Source organism: Anolis sagrei, chromosome Y (genome assembly GCF_037176765.1).
Source record: "Anolis sagrei isolate rAnoSag1 chromosome Y, rAnoSag1.mat, whole genome shotgun sequence".
NCBI classification, from domain to species: domain Eukaryota; kingdom Metazoa; phylum Chordata; class Lepidosauria; order Squamata; family Dactyloidae; genus Anolis; species Anolis sagrei.
The window spans coordinates 74,032,811-74,057,296 of record NC_090035.1 but is presented as its reverse complement, the minus strand read 5'-3'; the positions used below and the strand labels follow the sequence as shown (position 1 = coordinate 74,057,296).

The 24,486-nt window shown below is 42.1% G+C and overlaps 1 protein-coding gene across 2 annotated transcripts in view; it reads right to left on the bottom strand.

Moving 5' to 3' along the window:
* The window catches only part of LOC137095240 (sodium/calcium exchanger 2-like), a 144,751-nt gene extending 120,486 nt beyond the window's left edge, over nt 1-24,265 (bottom strand). The window contains exon 1 of one of the 2 annotated variants that reach the window (XM_067461685.1): nt 23,827-24,265. The gene's annotated coding sequence lies outside the window, so the exon portion shown is untranslated. The remainder of the gene's footprint in view (nt 1-23,826) is intronic. The other variant, XM_067461684.1, reaches the window with a different exon arrangement.
* Between the last annotated feature and the right edge of the window lie 221 nt (nt 24,266-24,486).

Sequence of the window (24,486 nt, the reverse complement as noted above, 5' to 3'; positions counted from 1 at the left end):
GACAAGAAACAATCAGGGCCAGCTAACACCTCCCAACAAAGGATTCCACCAGGCAGGAAGCAGCCAGGCTTTGCAGCTGCAAGGCCATTCAATACTAATCAAGGTCCAGCTGCATTCATGTCACAGTGTAGATGAACCCAGAGAAGGTTCCCAATGCCCTCCCATGGAGATATGGCATTTAAAGTAAGGTCCAACTGCATTCATTCCATGGTGTAGATGCACCCAGCGAAGGGCATGGACCTTGGAAAATTATAACTACCAGGAGGACTCCATCACTTGGAGCCATGGCATTTAAAGTGGGGTGCAAAGGCATTCGTTCCCTATTGTAATTGCACCAAGAGGAGGGTATGGACCTTAGAAAACTATGACTCCCAGGACTGCACAGCATGGAGACATAGCAGAATAATAATAATAATAATAATAATAATAATAATAATAATAATAACAATGAAAATGACAACAACAACGACAACAACAACAATGGCATTCAAAATTGCTCCTGACTGCATTTATTCTCCAGTGCAGATGCACCCAGAGAAGAGTATGGACCTTGGGAAACTACGACTTCCAGGACTGTACAGCATGGAGTCATGGCATAATAATAATAATAATAATAATAATAATAATAATAGCATTTTAAATGGGTCCCAATTGCATTTATTCTCCAGTACAGATGCACCCAGAGAAGGGAATGGGCCTTGGGAAACTATAACTCCCAGGACCGCATAGTATGGCGCTATGGTATTTAAAGTGGGGTCCAGGAACATTCATTCCATAGTGTAAATGCACCCAGAGAAGGGTATGGATCTTGGAAAACTATGACTCCCAGGACTGCACACCATGGAGACATAACACGATAACAACAACAACAATGGCTTTTAAAATGGGTCCCAACTGCATTTATTCTCCAGTGCAGATGCACCCAGAGAAGAGTATGGACCTTGGGAAACTATGACTTCCAGGACTGTACAGCATAGAGACATGGCATAACAACAATAATAATAATGGTGATGGTGATGGTGATTATGATGGCTTTTAAAATGGGTCCCGACTGCATTTATTCTCCAGTGCCGATGCACCCAGAGAAGGGTATGGGCTTTGGGAAACTATAACTCGCAGGACTGCATAGTATGGAGCTATGGTATTTAAAGTGGGGTCCAAGAACATTCATTCCATAGGGTAAATGCACCCAAAGAAGGGTATGGACCTTGGAAAACTAAGACTCCCAGGACTGCGCAGCATAGAAACATGGCATACTTACATCTACCTGTGTCACCAACTAGCTTTTGGAGGACCAGTCTCTTCTCTGCGGATACATTTCCACTGTGCAGCTTTGAGTCTGTACCACAAGCATTTAAGGAAGGAGGTTAAAGTCTGCAAGCAGCATGTTTTTCCTGGGTTTTATTAATTGCCTTTGAAAAAAATCCTTATGAATGATTTAGCGCTAAGGAAAAACTATCTTCTCCCTCCTCCCTCCCGTGGAAACTTCAAAGAGACATCTTTGCGGAGGTTCCATGCTGCACGTATTTATTTAATTTCAATGATTGATCAATTAAAAGCCAGACAGGTAATCTATAAAAAGAAGGGAGTTGACAGCCCTTCGTTAACTTGTTTTGCATATTGTTCTGTGCCGAAGGCGACACAGATACATTTCCAAGCTTTCTCGCCTAAACAGAGACCTCCCTTAAGGAACAACAGGCGTCTTGAAGGTCCCACAGAGCTCTTTTGCTCAAATAATTAGCTCTATATCCCAGGTGTCTGATTGCAAGGTGAGAGCAAGCATGGGGTGCATCTACACTGTGGAATTAATGCAGTTTTACACCACTTCTAATTGGCATGTTTCATAGAATCACAGAATCCTTGAGTTGGAAGAGACCTCGTGGACCATCCAGTCCAACTCCCTGCCAAGAAGCAGGAAAATCGCACTCAAACCACCCCCGACAGATGGTCATCCAGCCTCTGTTTCAAAGCCTCCACCACACTCCAGGGCAGAGAGTTCCACTGCTGAACACAGGTCCCACAATGAGGGAGTTCTTCCTAATGTTCAGGTGGAATCTCCTTTCCTGTTGTTTAAATCCATTGTTCTGCATCCTAGTCTTCAGGGCAGGAAAAAACAAGCTTGCTCCCTCCTTCCTATGACTTCCCCTCACCTCTTGATACCTTCCCTTCATCATTTAAAGAGATTTAAAGATGGGCTCAAACTGTGGCATAGACACTGAGAACTGGGAAGCCCTGGTCCTTGAGCGCTCTAGCTGGAGGTCAGCTGTGACCAGCAGTGCTGTAGAATTTGAAGAGGCACGAATGGAAGGCAAAAGAGAGAATCATGCCAAGAAGAAGGCACATCAAGCCAACCTTGACCAGGACCACCTTCCACCTGGAGAACATGTAGGTCAAGAATAGGGCTCCACAGTCACTTACGTACCCCCCGCCAGGAAACTGCACTTGGAGGACAATCTTATTTGGACAACGAGGGATCACATAAATTAAGCATCATGTCTCCTCTCAGCCTTCTCTTCTGAAGGCTAAACATGTCCAGCTCTTTCAGCCGCTCCTCATAGGGCTTGTTCTCCAGACCCTGGTTCATTTTAGTCACCCTCCTCTGGACACATTCCAGCTTGTCAACATCTCCTTTAAATTGTGTTATCCAGAACTGGACACAGTGTGATTCCAGGTGTGGTCTGACCAAGGCAGAATAGATTTCCCTGGATCTAGAAACTAGACTCGTACTGATGCAGGCCAATATCCCATTGGCTTTTTTTGCTGCCGCATGACATTGTTGACTCATGTTCACCTTCCTACCCACGAGAACTCGAAGATCTTTTCCACACATACTGCTGTTGAGCCTGGCATCATTCCCCATTCTGTATCTTTGCATTTCATTTTTTTCTGCCTAAGTGGAGTATCTTGCATTTTTCACTGTTGAACTTCATTTTGTTAGTTTCGTCCCATCTCTCTAATCTCAATGCTCTTACCAAAAGAAAACTAAAGTTTTACCTTTGGGATTGACTTAACAGATATTCAAGGTGGGGACTGGAAGCATAGGTTTATCCTCCCCCCCCCCTTTTTTTTTTTTTTTTTTTTGCAAGTTGTAGTTTTGCAAGGTCTAAACCTGCATTTATTCTACAGTGTAGATGCACCCAAAGATAAATGTGTATCACTTTGATGTAAAATGGATTGAACTGGATTCTTCCTACCCAAGGATTGTTGTGGTTCAGACATGTGAGAATACAGTGAATGGTGGAGATGGCTTTTCACCTACAAGTAGCTTAGCAACTCCTGATAAAGGCCTGGAAGGCCGAGATAGCTCACCTGAGAGAGCAGGTGTGTTCGGCAGGGGTATCAGGCTTGATCTTAGGAAGAGAAACATCAAGCTCAGGAAATCCAAAAGGCTCCATGAAAAGGAAGCGCAGAGAAAATTTCACAAGTCAGAAAGTGAAGGTCAAAGAAATGACTTCATGTTTTCCAGCCCTTAAATTAGAGAGTGTCTGTTTGAGAATTCAGATCAGGCAACACTGCTAGAAAGTGAGGATCTCAAGTCCTGTTTCGAGTTCATTTTTTAGCCTAAGCCTTGGGTTTTCTGGATTCATGTTCATGTCTTGATTCTTATTTCCCCGAATTTATGCTCATGTTATAACTCTTGTTTTCTTGTACCTTTTGGATTATTTGGATTATTGCCTTTGAAGTGTTTTTACTCCTCACCAGCTTGGTTGGGCTTTTTACTGATGGACTACCTTTTCTGATTACCTGTTGGATTTTGCCTTTCTTATTTTATTTATTTATTTATTTATTTTGAATATTTGTACCCCACCCATCTCAACCCCCTGGGGAGGGGGGGGGACTCTGGGCAGCTTCCAACCGGAGGCAATTCGATGCCTCAATATATACATAATAAAAACAATAGTCAATAATTATAAATAGTTGAAAACATTAAAACAATACAATTAAAATCTACTAAGAATGACCACTCTGGTGGCCATTATTAGCCAAAAACTGTGGTGGATGCTCCAACAAACTTATCCATAATCCATTTCCAAGTTATTGTCAACATTGTTATTGTCATTGTTCACTTAATTGCCCGAAGGCCTGGTCCTTTTTCTAAAGGTGAGTGTGCCGTCGTGCCTGGGGTCTATAGATCTTAGTGAAAGAAATGTGGACATGACATCTCTCCGCATGGGATTGCTTCTTGCCCTCCTTTAGAGAACTGGAACTTCCAAGGACCAAGACACTATAGATAACTCGAAATAGTCTTTATTGTTCACAATGAGTTATCTTCCTTAGGAGCTAAGCCTTTCTCACGTCCATCTGCTGAGATGTCTGATGGTAGAATGAAAAGAAAGCACTGCCCCCTTCCCCAGGAAGGGGTGGAGTCAAACAATTGAGCAGGGGGAGCAATTCAACTGGTGCAAAATAACATTGATTGACAGCTATAGGCAACCAAACAATTTAGCTATACAGTCACATACAAGTGGGGCCTGACATGCCATCAAAGTGAGGAGGGATGGTAAAAGGTAAAGGTAGTCCCCTGACATTAAGTCCAGTCATGTCTGACTCTGGGGTGTGGTGCTCATCTCCATTTCTAAGCTGAAGAGTCAGTGTTGTCCGTAGACACCTCCAAGGTCATGTGGCCGGCATGACTGCATGGTGCGCCGTTACCTTCCCACCGGAGCGGTACCTATTGATCTACTCACATTTGCATGTTTTCGAACTGCTAGGTTGGCAGAAGCTAGGGCTGACAGCGGAAGCTCACGCCGCTCCCCGGAATCGAACCTGCGACCTTTCGATCAACAAGCTCAGCAGCTCAGTGCTTTAACCCACTGCGCCACCGTCAAAGTGAGGAGGGATGAAGATGACCTAATTTCCCCGGGGAGTGAGTTCCATAGGCAGGGCGCCACCACCGAGAAGGCCCTGTCCCTCGTCCCCGCCAATCGCGTTTGAGACAGAAGTGGAGCCGAGAGCAGGGCCTCCCCAGAAGACCTTAAACTCTGAGGTGGGACGTAGAAGGAGATACATTTGGACAGGTACGCTGGACTGGAGCCGTATCTTATCCCTTTAGGTGATTTTCCCTTATTATATTTGCTTTCTTCAATAAACTGTTTTATTACTGCTTTTGGATTCCTGGTTGGTACTAAGAGCAAGGTGTACTCTGGCTGAGGTGCAATAAGGATTAACTAAACATGCAAAGCCTTCTTTTCTATCGTTCCTATATCTGTTCATTATTGTGATCATACAACAGACCAGTAACAATGGTCTCCTTTGCCGTTGTAATACCATTAGAAGATCTCAGCTGGATCTGATCAAAGGCCTTTCCGTTCCTACAGTGGCTAAACAAATGCTTTCAAGAAGTCTAAAAGCAAAGCCTCCCTCCTACTCATGTTCCCCAATAACTGGCATTCAGAGCTATAGTGGATCCAATAGAGAAGAGATTATAGAGCCATCAGGAATGGCAACTGCTACACTTGTCTATGAATGCATGCAATCCTCTTTTCAAACCATGCAAAGCAAAGACACTCCGGAAATATTGTGGCTGCAAATTCCATGCTTTGATGACTCATTTTGTTTATTGAATTTACGTCAAAGAGCTCCGTAGGCAGTGAACCGTAATAAAATGCAGTTACAAATGTTGTTGTTGTGTACCTCCAAGTTGTTTCCAATTTACAGACATGGGTTTTATCACAAGGTTTCCTGGAAAGATTGGTTCAAGAGAGTTTCGCCATTGTTTTCCTATTGAGGTTGAAAGAGTATGATGTGTCCTAGGTCGGGCAATGTGGTTTTCCATGTCTTAGGGTTCATAATAGAATTAATCCAGTTTGATACCACTTGAACTGCCACAGCTCAATGCTATAGAGACCTAGGTGTTGTGCTTTACAAGTGCTCTCTATCACCAAACTACAAATCCCATGATGCCATAACATAGAGCCCTGGCACTCAAAGTAGTGTCAGACTGCTTTAATTCTACAGCGTAATTGCACCCCTATCTGCTTAAAGTCCAATACTCGAAGCACTACACCATATTGGCTCAATGTTATACAGGATGACATTTTTAAATGAGTAAAAAGGTGTGTGTGTGTGTGTGTGTGTGTGTGTGTTGTACAGAGTGTTTTCCATGCTGCAAATCTCCCACTGTTCATCTTCATCTATCCATCTGTCCATCCTTTCATCCATCCATGTCTGTCTATCTATCTATCCATCAATCTATCAGTCTGTCATCTACCATCTATCTCCTTATCTTTCCTCTACCTATCAGTCATTCTATCTGTCTGTCTGTCTGTCTGTCATCCATCCATCCATCCATCTATCTATCTGCCTGTGTCATCTCTCCCTCTCTCATCATCATAATCTATCTTTACCTTTCAACCTGTCCACATCTATCAGTCTATCTATCTATCTATCTATCTATCTATCTATCTATCCATCCATCACCTACTTACCTATCTACGTGTCCATCATTCTATCAATCCATCCCTACCTACCTACCTACCTACCTACCTATCTATCTATCTATCCATCCATCCATCCATCCATCAGTCTGTATCTATCTTTGCCTATCTACCTGTCCATTAATCTATCAGTCTATCTATCTATCTATCTATCTATCTATCCATACATACATACATACATACATACATACATACATCAATGTGTCATCTATCTCTGCCTACCTACCTGTCCATCAATCTATCCCTATCTATCTATCTATCTATCTATCTATCTATCTATCTATCTAAAAACCCACCCATCCAACTGTCATCTATCTATCTCTACCTACCTGTCCATAAATCTATCGGTCCATCCCTATCTATCTATCTATCTATCTATCTATCTATCTATCCATTCATCCATCCATCCATCCATGTGTCATCTATCTCTGCCTAGTTAGCTGTCCATCAATCTATCAGTCTATTTCTATCTATCTATCTATCTATCTATCTACCCATCCATCCATCCATCTGTCATCTATCTATCTCTACCTACCTGTCCATCAATCTATCAGTCTATCAGTGTCAAACAGCAACTATATATCCCAGCAACTATAGCTCCCAAATGTCAAGTTCTATTTTCCCCAAACTCCACCAATGTTCACATTTGGGCATATTGAGTAATTGTGCCAATTGGTCCACATCCATCATTGTGTGAATCCACAGTGCTCTTTGGATGTAGGTGAACTACAACTCCAAACCCTTCCAGTATTTTCTCTTGGTCGTGTGAGTTCTGTGTGCCAAGTTTGGTTCAATTCCATCATTGGTGGAGTTCAGAATGCTCTTTGATTGTAGGTGAACTATAAATCCCAGCAACTACAACTCCCAAATGACAACATCAATCCCTCCCCCCAACCCCACCAGTATTCAAATTTGGGCGTCTCGGGTATTTGTACCAAATTTGGTCCAGTGAATGAAAATACATCCTGCTTATCAGATAGTTACATGACAATTCATAACAGTAACAAAATTAAAGTTATGGAGTAGCAATGAAAATAATGTTATGGTTGGGGGTCCCACAACATGAGGAAGTGTATTAAGGTGTCTCGTCATTAGGAAGGTTGAGAAACACTATTTAAGAGAAATAAAGACATTCTCGTGTTTATGCCAAGTGGGAAAAAGATTGGGTATGCGAACTCAACACTTTCCCCATTCCGTGTTTTGGGAGATAGTACAACCCGACACGCCTGGGACCTCTATTTACTTGAGCATCCCAGAAGAAAAAGCTCTGGGTTACGGATAAGGAAGCATTATCAAGCGTTGCCGCATTGTCCAACAGAAGGAGAAAGGATTATGGGCATCGTTCGGTTTAATTTCAGACAACGAAGGCACCCAAGCTGGCGGCATTAATGCCCATTTGACTCACAACAAAAGGGTGGAGGTAAAGGAGCGGGGCTGGAATTAGTCAACATTAAATGGATCTTTTCTCATTAATTCCCAGGCCAGCTTCCTAAATGGATTGGGAATTAGCCAAGGCTGGTTGGAGAGGCGTGGAGTTTAATACCCTCCAACGCAGCAGCCGGAGAAAGGGGAGCTTTTTCAAGGTTGGGGCCAAAGTGCTTTGCATTCTCAACCTGAGCGATTGCCGCACACAATCTCAATGGGATCTCCTCGCACAACAGAAGGCGGCAACGTAGAACCACTCATGGGCCATATTGACAATATAGCCCCCAAATGGTAGTCTTTCAGCGGGATTCCCAGATTTTGGGATGCTCTTCTCCAGTCCTCAGGGCAAGGGAGAGGGATTTCAGGGGAAGAGCCGCTAAGATGTGTGTTAGTTTCTCTATTTGATTGTACCATAAAGGCTGTTGCTAGGTGAAGTGGCCCTTTGCGATGTCACTGGGAAAGAAAGGCATGTATATGAGGGAAGGGAGGGAGGAAGGAAAGAGCCATGTTGACATGAGGACATTGTGAGAGCTGGAGAAGGGAGGAAGAGAGAGAAAACAGAAAGAAAGAAAGAAAGAAAGAAAGAAAGAAAGAAAGAAAGAGAAAAAGAAAGAAAGGGGAAAAGAAAAGAAAGAAAAGAAAGGGGAAGGGAGGAGTGAAGGAAAGGAAAGGAAAGGAAAGGAAAGGAAAGGAAAGGAAAGGAAAGGAAAGGGGAAAATATGTCGGCAACACAACCAGGAGGTGTCTACGGACAACAGGCTCCTCAGCTTGGAAATGGAACAAGTGCACCTCCTCATGGCCAGAATTGAGCATTGCCTACATAAGCAGGAGATGAAAGGGGAAGCCTTTACCTTTGTTCTGTGTATTTGTATGTCATTGCTATTCACTGCATTAAAGGCATTGGATGTTTGCCTATCTGTGTATGTTGTGATCCGCTCTGAGTCATCTTGGGGAGATAGAGCAGAATATAAATAAAGTGTTATTATTATATTATTATTATTAGCTCACTCCATTGTTATGTATGATTGTGCAGAGAAATAAAAAAGGAATTGGAGAAAACAGATCATCAATTCTATATTCATTTCAAGGGACCAGAGGAGTCTCTTGTTGGGGTTGGAATGGGTTGAAGTGTTCTCATAATAAATCTGAGAATACTCACATATTTTTCATTTGGAAAAAAATGAATGTATAGATGCAGAAATGGGAAAACAACAGCCCAAACCAACATGCTGTGGCATTAAATGGAAGCTGCATTCGCTCTCAATCTGGTTCAGGCCTATGACACATGATGTGGCCGCTACAGACTTGGACCACATCATGTGTCATAGGCCTGAACCATGACACATGGTTTATGGATCTTTTCTAACTGCATAGATTATATGGGAATCCAGTGTATTTTCTCTCTTTCCCCCTAATTACCATCGTTGCAGAGCTGTTGCTCTCTTCCCTTAAACACGACCTCTGTTGCCAACCCACCGCGCTCTGCCAGTAAAAATACCCAATGTTCCTCCAGATGCGTCACAAACATACCTACCGCATACAAAAAAGAGGCGGAATTGGGAGCCAAGGGACAGAAGTGTGCTTTAACGCCACTTCTCTAGCATTGCCAGATACAGTGTGCAAATAGAGTGCCAACATATAGCAACCTCATGAATTTCATAGACAGGGAATACTCAGAAGAATGTCTCCTTCTCTGAAATATTGCCTACAACACCTGCTATTCCTTAATGGCATCCCATCCATGTACCAACCAGAGCTGACCTGTCTTAGCTCCCAAGATGAGAAGGGAATTATATGTGCCTTTAGACCAGCATTTCTCAACCTGGGGGGTGGGAACACTGGGGGAGTCGCGAGGAGGTCGCCAAAGACCATGAGAAAACACAGTATTTTTTTGTTAGTCATGGGGCTTCTGTGTAGGAAATTTGTCCCAATTCCATTGTTGGTGGGGTTCAGAATGTTCTTTCATTGTAAATGAACTATCTATCCCAGCAACTACAACTCCCAAATGTCAAGTCTATTTCCCCCAAGCCCCACCCACAGCCAAGCAAAGCTTAGGATGCAAGGGGGTGTAGTCTGAATGACCCCATGAAGGAGTCAGACTTGGTTGAGGGCAGCTGGTTTGCTGGCCCCTGCATGTGGGGGCGGAGCAAGAAGTTGGAGGAGGTTGCTCTGTTCCCCTCTTCTCAGTAACTACAACTCCCAAATTTCACGTCTATTTCCCCCAAACTCCACCAGTGTTCGCATTTGGGCATATTGAGAATTCGTGCCAAGTTTGGTCCAGATCTATCATTCTTTGAATCCACAATGCTCACTGGATGTAGGTGAACTACAACTCCAAAACTCAAGCTCAATGTCCACCAAACCCTTCCAGTAATTTCTGTTGATCATGGGAGTTCCATGTACCAAGATTGGTTCAATTCCATCATTGGCGGAGTTCAGAATTCTCTTTGATTATAGATGAACTATAAATCCCAGCAATGACAACTCTGAAATGTCAAGGTCTGTTTTCCCCAAACTCCACCAGTGCTCACATTTAGGCATATTTAGAATTCATGCCAAGTTTGATCCAGATTTATCATTGTTTGAGTTCATAATGCTCTCTGGATGTAGGCGAACTACAACTCCAAAACTCAATGTCAATGCCCGCCAAACCCTTCCAATTTTTTCTGTTGGTCATGGGAGTTTTGTGTGACAAGTTTGGCTCAATTCCATCGTTGGTAGAGTTCAGAATACTCTTTGATTGTAGATGAACTATAAATCCCAGCAACTACAACTCCCAAATTGCACAATTAATCTCCCTCCAAGCCCACCAGTATTCTAATTTGGGTGTATCAGGTATGTGTGCCAAATTTGGTCGAGTAAATGAAAATACATCCTGCATATCAGATATTTACATTACAATCCATAACAGTAGCAAAATGACTGTTATGAAGTAGCAATGAAAATAATGTTATGGTTGGGGGTCACCACAACATGAGGAACTGTATTAAGGGGTCGCGGCATTAGGAAGGTTGAGAACCATTGCTTTAGAAGAGGTAAATCTGGAGCTATTTCCACCCAGCTGTGAAAATCAGGATGAGAACTGAATTGCAGGCAGACAGGAGCAGAGACCATCCACCCTGCCATGCCTGCCAATATCCCTCATTATCAGCCCCAGAGGGACTCCATTCCTCCCAATGGGAATAAGACCCAAGCATGCTGCAAAGGAATCCTTGCAGAAGGCACAGACTCAGCAGAGGGAAGATTAAGGGAGGCCGGCATTTACAGTCTAGGGAACAGCCTTGGGGTGATAGCACAAGATGCAGGAAGGATGGAAGATGGATAGAGGAGATCGCTTCTTTCAGTATTTGTTTCTTTCTCCTTCCCCTTTTCAGCCCCAGGAGAGAAAGGCGTGAAATACATTGCTTTCACGCCGCCTCCGAGGCAGTTCTTGCACATATTTATCTGCTGCTCAGTAGCAGATTGGGATTTGTTACGAGGACATGCGGTGTATCAGATTTGGGTGTTGCTGGCACAAAATTACCCGCACAGCAGGGGGGCCGTTCTGCTATTTTAGCACACACGTGCAATGCGAGGCACTGCCTGTCAATCAGTCTATCTATCTATCCATCTATCTATCTATCTATCCTACTTCTCTACCTGTCCATAATCTATCATTCCATCTTCTCTTCCCCCCCCCCCGATTCATCAGTCTATCAGTCCATCTATCCATCCATCCATCCATCTATCAATCTATTAGTCTGTCATCTATCATCTATCTACCTATCTATCTATTTATCTATCATCTCCATCAGTATATCCACCCATCCATGTCTGTCTATCCATCAATCTATCAGTCTATTATCTCTATTTCTCTGTTTCTATGTATCACTTTATCTATATCTATCTCCTTGTCTAGCAATCTATCAAACTGTCATCCCTCCCTCTCCCCCATCATCATCATCAGCGTCACCATCATATCATTATCATCATCTATCTTTACCTATCTACCTGTCCATGAATATCAGTCCATTCATATCTATCTATCATCTATCTAAATATCCATCCATTCATCCATCTATCCATCAATCTGTCATCTATCTATCCACCTATCCGTCCACTTTCTCTATAGCTGTCTATCTCCCTGCCCATCAACCTATCAGTCTATCCATCTATCAATCCTTCCATCCACCCATATCTGTGTATCTATCTACAGTATCTATCTAAATATCCATCCATCCATTTATCCATCATTCTGTCATCTATCTATCTATCTATCTATCTATCTATCTATCTATCATCTATCTATCTCCCTATCTATCTATCCATCTATGTATCATACTCTATCTATCTATCCATCTATCTGGCTCCCTGTCCATCAACCTATCAGTCTATCCATCTATCCATCCTTCCATTCATCCATGTCTGTCTGTCTGTCTATCTATCTATCTATCTATCTATCTATCTATCTAAATATCCATCCATCCATCTATCCATCAGTCTGTCATCTATCTATCTATCTATCTATCTATCTATCTATCTATCTATCTATCTATCTATCCATCAACCTACCAAAATATCTCCCTGTCCATCAACGTATCAGTCTACCTATCTATCCATCCTTCCATCCATGTCTGTGTCTATCTATCTATCTATCTATCTATCTATCTATCTATCTATCTATCTATCTGTCAGCTGTCTGCCTTTCTATCAATCTATATCTCCTGTCCATCAACCTGTAAGTCTATCCATATATGCGTCCTTTCATTCATCCATGTCTATCTATCTATCCATCCATCAGTCTATCGATTTTTCATCTCTCTCTCCTCTACCCATCAGGCAGTCAGTCTGTCTATATCTATCTATCTATCTATCTATCTATCTATCTATCTATCTATCTATCTCTATCCATCCATCCATGTGTCTCTTTATTTATATCTATCTCCCTGTCCAGCAATCTATCTCTCTCTCTCTTTCTCATCATCATCATCATCATCATCATCTCTCTTTACCTTTCTACCTGTCCATCAATCTTTCAGTCCATCTATATCTATATGCCGTCCATCCATCAGTCTGTCATCGATCTATCTCTACCTATCTACCTGTCCACCAGTCTATCAGTCTATCTTCCCATCTACCCCTTTCCTAAAGCAATTCAAAGTTCTTTGAAGTCTTTCCTTTGGTGGAGAGTTTGCAATATATTCAGGCTGTCAACACTTAAGGGAGTCCCTTTCTTTGATGACAGCTCCCGTAATCCCAAGTAGTTTGACTACTTGGGATTTTGTTCAAGCAAGAGAGTAGTTCAGGGTTCGAATCCCAACTTGGCCATGGAAGCCAACTGGATGGGAATCTTGGGCAAGTCAGGCTCTTACAGGCAAGGGCAAACCTATCTTAATTTCTGCCCAGAAAACCTTGCAATAGGGTCGCCATAGGATCGGCACAAGTCAGAAATGACTTGAAGGCATGGATTAAACCATTGTGTCGGTAGGACTGAAGACCGACAGGTCAGAGATTCGAATCTGGGGAGAGTGCGGATGAGCTCCCTCTGTCAGCTCCAGCTCCCCATGCTGAGACATGAGAGGCATGGCACAATGGGTTAAACCCTTGTGTCAGCAGGACTGAAGACCGACAGGTCGGAGGTTCGAATCCGGAGAGAGTGTGGATGAGCTCCCTCTGTCAGCTCCAGCTCCCCATGCTGAGACATGAGAGAAATGGCACAATGGGTAAACCCTTGTGTCGGCAGGACGGAAGACTGACAGGTCAGAGGTTTGAATCTGAAGAGAGCACAGATGAGCTCCCTCTGTCAGCTCCAGCTCTCCATGCTGAGATATGAGACGCATGGCACAATGGGTTAAACCCTTGTGTCGGTAGGACTGAAGACCGACAGGTTGGAGGTTCAAATCTGGGGAGAGCGTGGGTGAGCTCCCTCTGTCAGCTCCAGCTCCCCATGATGAGACATGAGAGACATGGCACAATGGGTAAACCCTTTTGTCAGCAGGACTGAAGACTGACAGTTCGAATGTTCGAATCTGGGGAGAGCGTGGTGAGCTCCCTCTGTCAGCTCCAGCTACCCATGCTGAGATATGAGAGACATGGCACAATGGATAAACCCTTGTGTCAGCAGGACTGAAGACCTACAGGTCGGAGGTTCGAATCTGGGGAGACTGCGGATGAGCTCCCTCTGTCAGCTCTAGCTCCGACAAGGATGGTAAAATATCAAAACATCCAGGCATCCCCTGATCAACATCCTTGCAGACAGCCAATTCTCTCACACCAGAAGTGACTTGCAGTTTCTCAAGACACTCCTGATACACAAAAAAACCCACACTGAAATAGAGACAATCCCAACGGCCAACAGAAACAGCGGCCCAAAAATAAAGCCGCACGTGGTGTGCATTCACATACATGTCCTTTCCTAATATAGAGATGGATATATGGCAAGAGTGATTGAATGACACCTCCCACTCATAAGACCCAATCTGTCTGTTGCATTGCTTCCATCCACACGTACAGAAATGAGGAAAGTTCCACTTTCCAGGACTACAACTTCCATAATCCCCCAGGCAACAAACTTTTCCTAGCACTGAACTTATATAGGATAAGAGTCAGATGGAGTCATCCAAAACCAATATTCACAGTCCATTTATTTGTAATATAATAATTAAATATGTCTTGGTCAACCAAAAATGCGTCCTGGATGTTTGAGCAAGTCTTCAATTGACCTTCGTCGTGATGTTTTATCTGACCATGGATTAGCAATCAAGACAACGAATTGGATGACGATTTTAACTATGAGATGTCCCGATCTGTATTGGTGGCCCAAAACTGTGTATGTTTTTTGTATGTATTCTTAATCCTAATTTTTATATGCTTAAGTGAATTGTATTTTTTAACATTGTATATTTTAACATGTTGTAAACCGCAATGAGTCGCCGCACAGGCTGAGATATTGGCGGTATACAAGCATACCAAATAAATAAATAAATAAATAAAAAATTAATCGATTCATCAATTGATTTTTTTCTGCTTTCTCCTGACATGAGACTAATGGCTAACTGCATGTTTCAGGGTCTAAGAATTAAAACAACATTCACCCTCCGATTTAGAAAGATGAATAGGATATATAACCTCTGATCATTAACCCAAGTTTATTTTCAATTAATCTGCATTTTAGAGTCTTCCAGAGGTTTGGGCATACAAACTCCGCAATCTTTTTCCATGGACTCATAGAATCATAGAGATAATAATAATAATAATAATAATAATAATAATAATGTTGGAAGAGACCTCGTAAGCCATCCAGTCCAATTCCATTCTGCCAAGAAGCGGGAAAATCGCATTCATAGCACTCCCGACAGATGGCCATCCAAAGAAGGAGCCTCCACCACACTCCAGGGCAGAGAGTTCCACTGTTGAACAGCTCTCACAGGAGGTTCTTCCTAAATATCAGGTGGAATCTCCTTTCCTGTAGTTTGAAGCCATTGTTCCGCATCCTAGTCTCTAAAGCAGAAGAAAACAAGCTTGCTCCCTCCTCCCTATGACTTTCCCTCACATGGCCCTCATCATGTCTCCTCTCAGCCTTCTCTTCTGCAGGCTAAACATGCCCAGCTCTTTAAGCCGCTCCTCATAGGGTTTGTTCTCCAGACCCTTGATCATTTTAGTCACACTCCTCTGGACACATTCCGGCTTAGAGTCAACATCTCTTTTCAATTGTGGTGCCCAGAATTGGACACAGTGTGATTCCAGGTGTGGTCTAACCAAGGCAGAATAGAGGGGTAGCATAACTTCCCTGGATCTAGGCACTAGATTCCTATTTTGCAGGCCAAAGTCCCATTGGCTTTTTTAGCTGCTGCATGACATTGTTGGTTCATGTTCACCTTCCTCTCCACGAAGACTCCAAGATCTTTTTCACACATCCTGCTCTCGAGCCAGGCATCATCCCCCATTCTGTATCTTTGCATTTCATTTCTTCTGCCTAAGTGAAGTATCTTGCATTTGTCACTGTTGAACTTCTTTGTGTTAGCTTTGGCCATTCGTCTCTCTGATCTGTTAAGATAGTTTTGGATTCTGCTCCTGTCTTCTGGAGTTTTGGCTCTCCCTCCCAATTTGGTCCCGTCTGCAAACTTGATGATCCTGCCTTCTAACCCTTCATCTAAGTCATTAATAAAGGCTCCTGAAAGATGAAATTTCAAAACAAACCTTTCCACCTTGTTCTGGACATAATGTCCACCTTGTACTTGTACTTACTGGTTACTTTTCTCTTTACTCTGTTTCCCAATGAGTTATTATTAAATATGATGCACAACAATCCTGTGAGTAAGTCTCATAGCATGAACTATGCCTTCGACGTTGGATGAACATTCATTTATGTTTGCAACTGGGTTAAGACTTGAACTAAAGTAACCTCCATAAAGTTAGAGCACGTTCTCACATTCAGATCAGTGTTTGCCAACCCAGAACCCAATTAATATGTTGGATTACAACCCTCATAATCCCCTGCCAACTATAACTAGTATCCTAGATTCTATCCCAATATATGATGCCTTCCAAATGTTTTGGGTGCCAATTCTTGGAATTGGAATCCAATGCGTCTGGTTTAGAAAGATTTGCCAAGGCATGGAGCCAAAAGCAAAGAGCCCAGATGGGAGAAGGAATTCCCTACTGCCATTCTAAAGATGGGGAAACTGGACAAGAAGTGCATCTACATCAGGCATGGGCAAACTTTGGCCCTCCAGGTGTTTTGGACTACAACTCCCAGATGATAACTTGAAGTCAAACCAGGACTTTAAACTTCTAGTGACCGAATTAATAAAAGATTATATGATAAAATGGGCAGTAGATTTCGGTCATAATATACTATTTAAAGAATGGGAAAATATATGGAGGAAAAAAATATTCCAAATCGACCAATATAACTGAGAATTGGCAAAAAATGTTCTTTTGTTGGTATTTAACCCCTCAAAAACTGGCCAAATTTGATAAAGGCTCAAATAATAGCTGCTGGAAATGCGGAGATCAATTAGGTACCTATTATCATGCATGGTGGCAATGCAAAAGAGTGAATCGTTTTTGGAAAGAGATACATTCTCATGCACAAAGAATACTGCAGATCAGATTTGAGTTGAAACCAAGCAAGAAAGTGGAAATCCAAATAACTTCCTTCATTCGAATCATGAATTCTCAAGATTAGGGAATACATGGACATGGACGACTTGGCGAACTTGGTTTATGATAAAAGCAAGAAGAAAACAATCGACTGGCAACCGTTAAGGAAATATTTAGAAGAAAAGAAAAGCATCCAGATATAATAAAAAGTGAAGGTGGCATAAAGGTGGCAAAAAAGTGAAGGTGGCATACTTAGCAAGCAAGTATTTCGGTTTCTCAACCCAGTGGACTATACTGGAAGTCAACACTACATGTTCAATTGCTTACCCACATCACTCCCCTCTCTCACATCCCCCACTCCGCCACCCTTCATCCCCCTATAATTGTAAGTGTATTCCCTTCCCTTTTTTTCCCCTCTCCTTTTTCTTCCCCACCCCCCCCCCTCTAATACGGAATGTCATAATTTATGGAAAATTTGTACAATAAAGATGAATTTTTAAAAAGGGTGCATCTACACCAGGCATGGGCAAACTTTGGCCTAGGCATGGAGCCAAAAGCAAAGAGCCCAGATGGGAGAAGGAATTCCTTACTGCCATTATAAAGATCATAGAATCATAGAATCAAAGAGTTGGAAGAGACCTCATGGGCCATCCAGTCCAACCCCCTGCCAAGAAGCAGGAATATCGCATTCAAATCACCCCTGACAGATGGCCATCCAGCCTCTGCTTAAAAGCTTCCAAAGAAGGAGCCTCCACCACACTCCGGGGCAGAGAGTTCCACTGCTGAACGGCTCTCACAGTCAGGAAGTTCTTCCTAATGTTCAGATGGAATCTCCTCTCTTGCAGTTTGAAGCCATTGTTCCGCGTCCTAGTCTCCAAGGAAGCAGAAAACAAGCTTGCTCCCTCCTCCCTGTGGCTTCCTCTCACATATTTATACATGGCTATCATATCTCCTCTCAGCCTTCTCTTCTTCAGGCTAAACATGCCCAGTTCCCTAAGCCGCTCCTCATAGGGCTTGTTCTCCAGACCCTTGATCATTTTAGTCGCCCTCCTCTGGACACAATATTCCAGATGTGGTCTAACCAAAGCAGAATAGAGGGGTAGCATTACTTCCTTAGATCTAGACACTATGCTCCTCTTGATGCAGGTCAAAATCCCATTGGCTTTTTTTGCCGCCGCATCACATTGTTGGCTCATGTTTAACTTGTTGTTCACGAGGACTCCAAGATCTTTTTCACACGTACTGCTCTCGAGCCAGGCGTCCCCCATTCTGTATCTTTGCATTTCATTTTTTCTGCCAAAGTGGAGTATCTTGCATTTGTCACTGTTGAACTTCATTTTGTTAGTTTTGGCCCATCTCTCTAATCTGTCAAGATCGTTTTGAATTCTGCTCCTGTCCTCTGGAGTATTGGCTATCCCTCCCAATTTGGTGTCGTCTGCAAACTTGATGATCATGCCTTCTAGCCCTTCATCTAAGTCATTAATAAAGATGGTGAAACTGAACAAAGGGTGCATATACACCAGGCATGGGCAAACTTTGGCCGTCCAGGTGTTTTGCACTACAACTTCCACAATTCCGAATTGTGGGAGTTGTAGTCCAAAACACCTGGAGGGTCAACATTTGCCCATGTGGGAGTTGTAGTCCAAAACACCTGGAGGGACAAAGCTTGCCCATGTCTGATCTACACAGTATAATAAATGCAGCTTGACACCACTTTAACCCACCATAACTCAATGCTACATAATCCTGAGATTTCTAGCACTGTTTGGGAGTCTCTAGCATTGTTTGGGAGCAAAGACATTATAAAATTACGATTCCCATGATGCTGCCACATTGAGCCATACCAGTTGAAGTGGTGTCAAAGTGCATTACTCCTAGAGTGGAGATGCATCCAAAAATGGCTCAGCTTTCGCCCTTCTAGACTGCCCAACAATTCCATGGTTACATTCTATGAGTAGTCATTTATTTCATGCTTAGACCATAGGTCTTTCACATACAGGACAAAAAAATAAATACATTAAAAACATAATTAAATGCACTGCAAAATACACCATTGAAATATTATGTAAACCATTAAAATGCTACACAAATCAACGGTGAGATGCACCCTTAAAATACTACATGAAATACTATACAAACGACCGTAGCTCTTGAATAGTTAAAAAACCAAGTAAAATACAGTATGATTAAAACTTAAGCAAGAAACACTTTGAATATAGACAACCACACTATGATTAAGTAAAGCATCCCCAGAACAGGAATGCTTTTAACTTCAAAGCCTGGCAGTAAGCAGCCAGGCTTTGAAGCTGCAAGACCATTCACTGCTAATCAAGGTGGTTGACTGCAACATTCACACTTGCTTCCAACAGAGAAGAGTTCTTTCTTCCACCCTGGACATTATTCCACAGATGCATAAACCCTATTTTCCTAGTTTCCAACAGACCTCACAACCTCTGAGAATAGCTGCCATAGATGTGTGCAAAATGTCAGGAGAGAATGCATCTGGAATGTGGCCATACAGCCCGGAAGACTCACAGCAATCCCCAGAACAGTCAGCTGCAATATACATTCCATGAAATCCTAAGATGCTTTTACCTTCAAACCTGGCAGGAAGCAGCCAGGCTTTGAAGCTGCAAGGCAATTCAATGCTAATCAAGGTGAACAATTACAACGTTCACACTTGCCTCAAATAGACAAAAGTACTTTCTCCCCCCCTAGACATTCCACAGATATCTAAACCTCACTTGCCTAGTTTCTAACAGACCTCTCAGCCTCTGAAAATGCTTGCATAGATGTGGGCAAAACGTCAGGAGAGAATGCTTCTGGAACACAGCCATACAGCCCGGAAGACTAACAGCAATTCCCAGAACAGTCAATTGCAATATACATTCCATGAAATCTACGATGTGTAGTTTGGTGTGACATTAAGTCTCTCTGGCAGAGGATTCTAAATGCCCGTAACTAGCCTACAAATCCCAGAATACCATAGGATGGAACCATGGCAGTGAAATCGAGATTATAATGCTATAAGTGTGAAATAGTTCCTATTACAAAGAACATTAACACATGTGCTTTGGAAGGAGAGCATTAGTTGGAGAAAAATTCCTTGTGTAGATGGCAACAATACACACCGTGACCAGTGGAAATGTTTAAGAGGAAGCAAATAAAGCTATAGATGCATCCACATTGTAGAATTAATGCAGTTTGACACCACTGTAACTACCATGATTCGTTACTATGGGAATATGAGAGTGTCGCAAATCTTCTCTATCAAAGAGTGCTGGTGCCTGACCAAACTACAAATCCCAGGACTCCTTAGCATTGAGCTATGGCAGTTATAGTGGTATCAAACTGTATTGATTTTACAGTGTAGATGCATTTGTTGTCACATCTTGATGTACAGTCGAGTATTGAAACACCCACAGAGGAAACAGGAAAGGATGGAGAACAACATGGAATAACAACAACAACAACAACAACAACAGCAACAACAACAACAGTACTAACAACAACATTATTCCATGGTTGTAGAATATTATTCTGGCGGCATCTCTATTTCTGGAGATTTTTAAGCAGGAGCTGGATGGTCATCTGTTGGGAGGGCTTTGGTTGTGTCTTCCTGCATAACTCACAGCAACCCAATGATTCCAGCCATGAAAGCCTTCGACAATAAATATAACAATGGCAATAATAACACTGTTCCAGGATTCTATAAAAACCATAGGAAAACTTAGTTGTACTTAATGGTGTAAGTTACTTTGGGTCTCAACTAAGGGATGAAAGTATAATAATCCTAATAGTAACTATAATATTACTACTACTACTAATAATACTGTCCCAAGATTCTTAAAAAGCTATATAAAATCCTAGCTATATTTGTTTTTAATGCTGTGAATTGCTTTGGGTCTCAATTCAGAGATGAAAGCATACTAATACTAATACTAATACTAATACTAATACTAATATTATTGCTGCTGCTACTACTACTACTACAGATAATAATAATTTTTGTGTGTGTCTCAGGAGCGACTTGAGAAACTGCAAGTCACTTCTGGTGTGAGAGAATTGGTTATCTGCAAGGACGTTGCCCAGGGGACACTCGGATGTTTGACCATCCTGTGGGAGGCTTCTCTCATGTACCTGCATGGGAAGCTGGAGCTTACAGACAGGAGCTCACCCTGCTCCCCGGATTTGAACAGCCACCACTGCAGTCCTGCCAGCACAAGGGTTTACCCATTCCATCACCAAGGGCTCCAATAATAATAATAATAATAATAATAATAATAATAATAATAATAATATCCCGGGATTCTTAAAAAAAACATAGGAAATTCTAGGTGTACCTGTTTGGATGCTCTGAGTTGCTTTGAGTCTCAGTTAAGAGATGAAGGCATACTACTACTACTACTAATGATAAAACTAATAATAATGATACTAACAACAATAATACCATCCCAGCATTCTTGAAAAACCATAGCCAATCCTAGCTGTATTTGTTTTAAATGCTGTGAATTGCTTTGAGTCTCAGTTAAGAGATGAAAGCATGCTACTACTACTACTAATGATAATACTACTAATAATAATACTAGCAATAATAATACTGTCCCAGGATTCTAGAAAAACCATAGCAAATCCTAGCTGCACCTGTTCTAAATGCTGTGAATTGCTTTGAGTCTCCGTTAAGAGATGAAAGCATTCTACAAGTACTACTAATGATAATACTACTACTAATAATAATACTAGCAATAATAATACTGTCCCAGGATTCTAGAAAAACCATAGCAAATCCTAGCTGTACCTGTTTTAAATGCTGTGAGATGCTTTGAGTCTCAGTTAAGAGATGAAAGCATGCTACTACTACTACTAATGATAATACTACTACTAATAATAATACTAGCAATAATAATACTGTCCCAGGATTCTAGAAAAACCATAGCAAATCCTAACTGTACCTGTTTTTAATGTTGTGAGTTGTTTTGAGTCTCAGTTAAGTGAGGAAAGCATGCTACTAGTACTACTAATGATACTAATAATAATAATAATACTAACAATAATAATACCGTTTCAGGATTCTAGAAAAAAACCATAGCAAATCCTAGCTGCATCTGTTTTAAATGCTGTGAGATGCTTTGAGTCTCAATTAAGAGATTAAAGCATACTACTACTACTAATACTACTAATGATACTGCTGCTACTACTAACAATAATACTATCAATAATAATACCACCCCAGGATTCTGGAAAAACCCTATCAAATCCTAGCTACACCTGTTTTCAATGCTGTGAGTTGCTTTGAGTCTCAGTTAAGTGATGAAAACATACTATTAGTAGTAGTAAAGATAATAATAATAATAATAATAATAATAATAATAATAATAATAATGCTAACAATAATTATCCCATCACAAGATTCTAGAAAAACCATAGCAAATCCTAGTTGTACCTGTTTTGAATGCTGTGAGTTGCTTTGAGTCTCAATTAAGAGATGAAAGCATACTACTACTACCACTAATGATAATACTAATAATAATAATACTAGCAATACTAATACCATCCTGGAATTCTAGAAAAACCATAGCAAATCCTAGCTGTACCTGTTTTGAATGCTGTGAGTTGCTTTGAGTCTCAGTTAAGAGATGAAAGTATACTACTACTACCACTAATGATAATACTAATAGTAATAACAATGCTGATGATAATAATACTTACAATAATAATACCTTCCCAGGATTCTAGAAAAACCATAGCAAATCCTAGCTGTACCTGTTTTCAATGCTGTGAGTTGCTTTGAGTCTCAGTTAAGAGATGAAAGCATACTACTACTAGTAGTAGTAGTAATGATAACACTAATAATAATAATCATACTAACAATAATAATTCCGTCCCAGGATTCTAGAAAAACCATAGCAAATCCTAGCTGTACCTGTTTTCAATGCTGCCAGTTGCTTTGAGTCTCATTTGAGATGAAAGCATACTAGTAGTAGTAGTAGTAGTAGTAATGATAACACTAATAATAATAATCATACTAACAATAATAATTCCATCCCAGGATTCTAGAAAAACCATAGCAAATCTTACCTGTACCTGTTTAGAATGCTGTGAGTTGCTTTGAATCTCAGTTAAGAGATGAAAGCAATTATTATTAGTAGTATTAGTAGCAGTAGTAGTATTAATAATAGTAATAATAATATTGTGCCAGGATTCTAAACAAAAATATAGGGAATCCTAGCTGTTCCTAGCCATTTTCAACGCTTTGAGTTGCTTTGGGTGTTGATTAAGAAGGAAAGTGGGGTATACATATATAATAGTTCTTGTTGTGGTTATTAGTACTATTATTAATAATACTCAACATCTATTTTTTTAAAAATAGAGTTGGTTCTTTAATTGTGTCCCTGGTCGCTAAGGGGTTAATCCACATTTTCCAAAGTGGGTTTGGATGCAAGAGGATCCTTTCCAATGCCCCCTTTTCCCTTCTCAGGATGCCCACCTGGCATGATAGATGGTGAGGGGTGGGAAAAAATAACCAGTGCCATGCCCAAATGCCACCTTGCCTGCGTGTCTAAACGGAGTCTCTCCGCTGGAGTGATCCGGATCAAGTGCACCATAGAAAGGGGGTAATTGGAAGAGGGAGGGAGGGGGATACAAATGGGATGAGGAGCAATAAGAGGCAAGGAAAGCCATCAAAATGCCAAGCACACACAACCCACATGCCCACTTGGTTGTACCCCCCGAACAGAGGCAGTGGTCGGGTCTGAAGCTCCCGACTTGTCTCGATTCGGAGCAAACCATGCCAAGAAGAGGGGGGGAAAGCACCAAGGAAGGGTCGGACCCACTCCTGTTGCCCACCACCCCTTTAAGGATGCCATGCCAAGCGCCTTACCTTCTTCCAGGGGGTGAGAAAGGAAATAAATAAACCCAGATTGGGAAGCTCAGCCTTTTGCTCAAGCTCGCTCCATGGCACCCGAAGCGGTCCTCTTTCTGGTCGGCGGCGAGGGATGGAGACTAGTCCAGGGAGGGGTCCAAAAGAGGGGAGACCAAGCCTCTCGGGGAAGCGGACCCGAAGGGAAGCAGCGAAGGAGAGAAGGAAGGAAAAGGGGACTCAGCTTCCCTTGCAGAGTGCGCCTCTGGTGTGTGGAAGGGAAGGAAGAGGGAAAGGAGGGGAGGGAGAGGAAGGGTGGCGTTTGGGGGGGGGGGGGAAGAGGAGGAGGCTGTGGGGCAGGGGAGCCCACGGAGGGGGCAAAGAGGGCAGCCCACCAAGTGAGGCAAAGAGAGGCTCCCTATTGGTTGGAAGTGAGGATGCCCAGGAAGATGGGCTGCCCCTTTTCCCTCTCCCTTTGGATGCTTAATGGGAAAGGTTTGAGGCTAAGGGTGGCTTTATTGAGGGCTTCCTTTTATCCACCATTTGTGGTTGCAGAGCTTGGAATGACTGTCTCCCATAGGAAGGTTTTTCCCTCTTCCCTAGGATAAAAGCCCTGACCAAGATTGCCCACCCATGGGTTAACCAACCATGGGTGCAGAGGCAGATGGCTATAGACTTTTG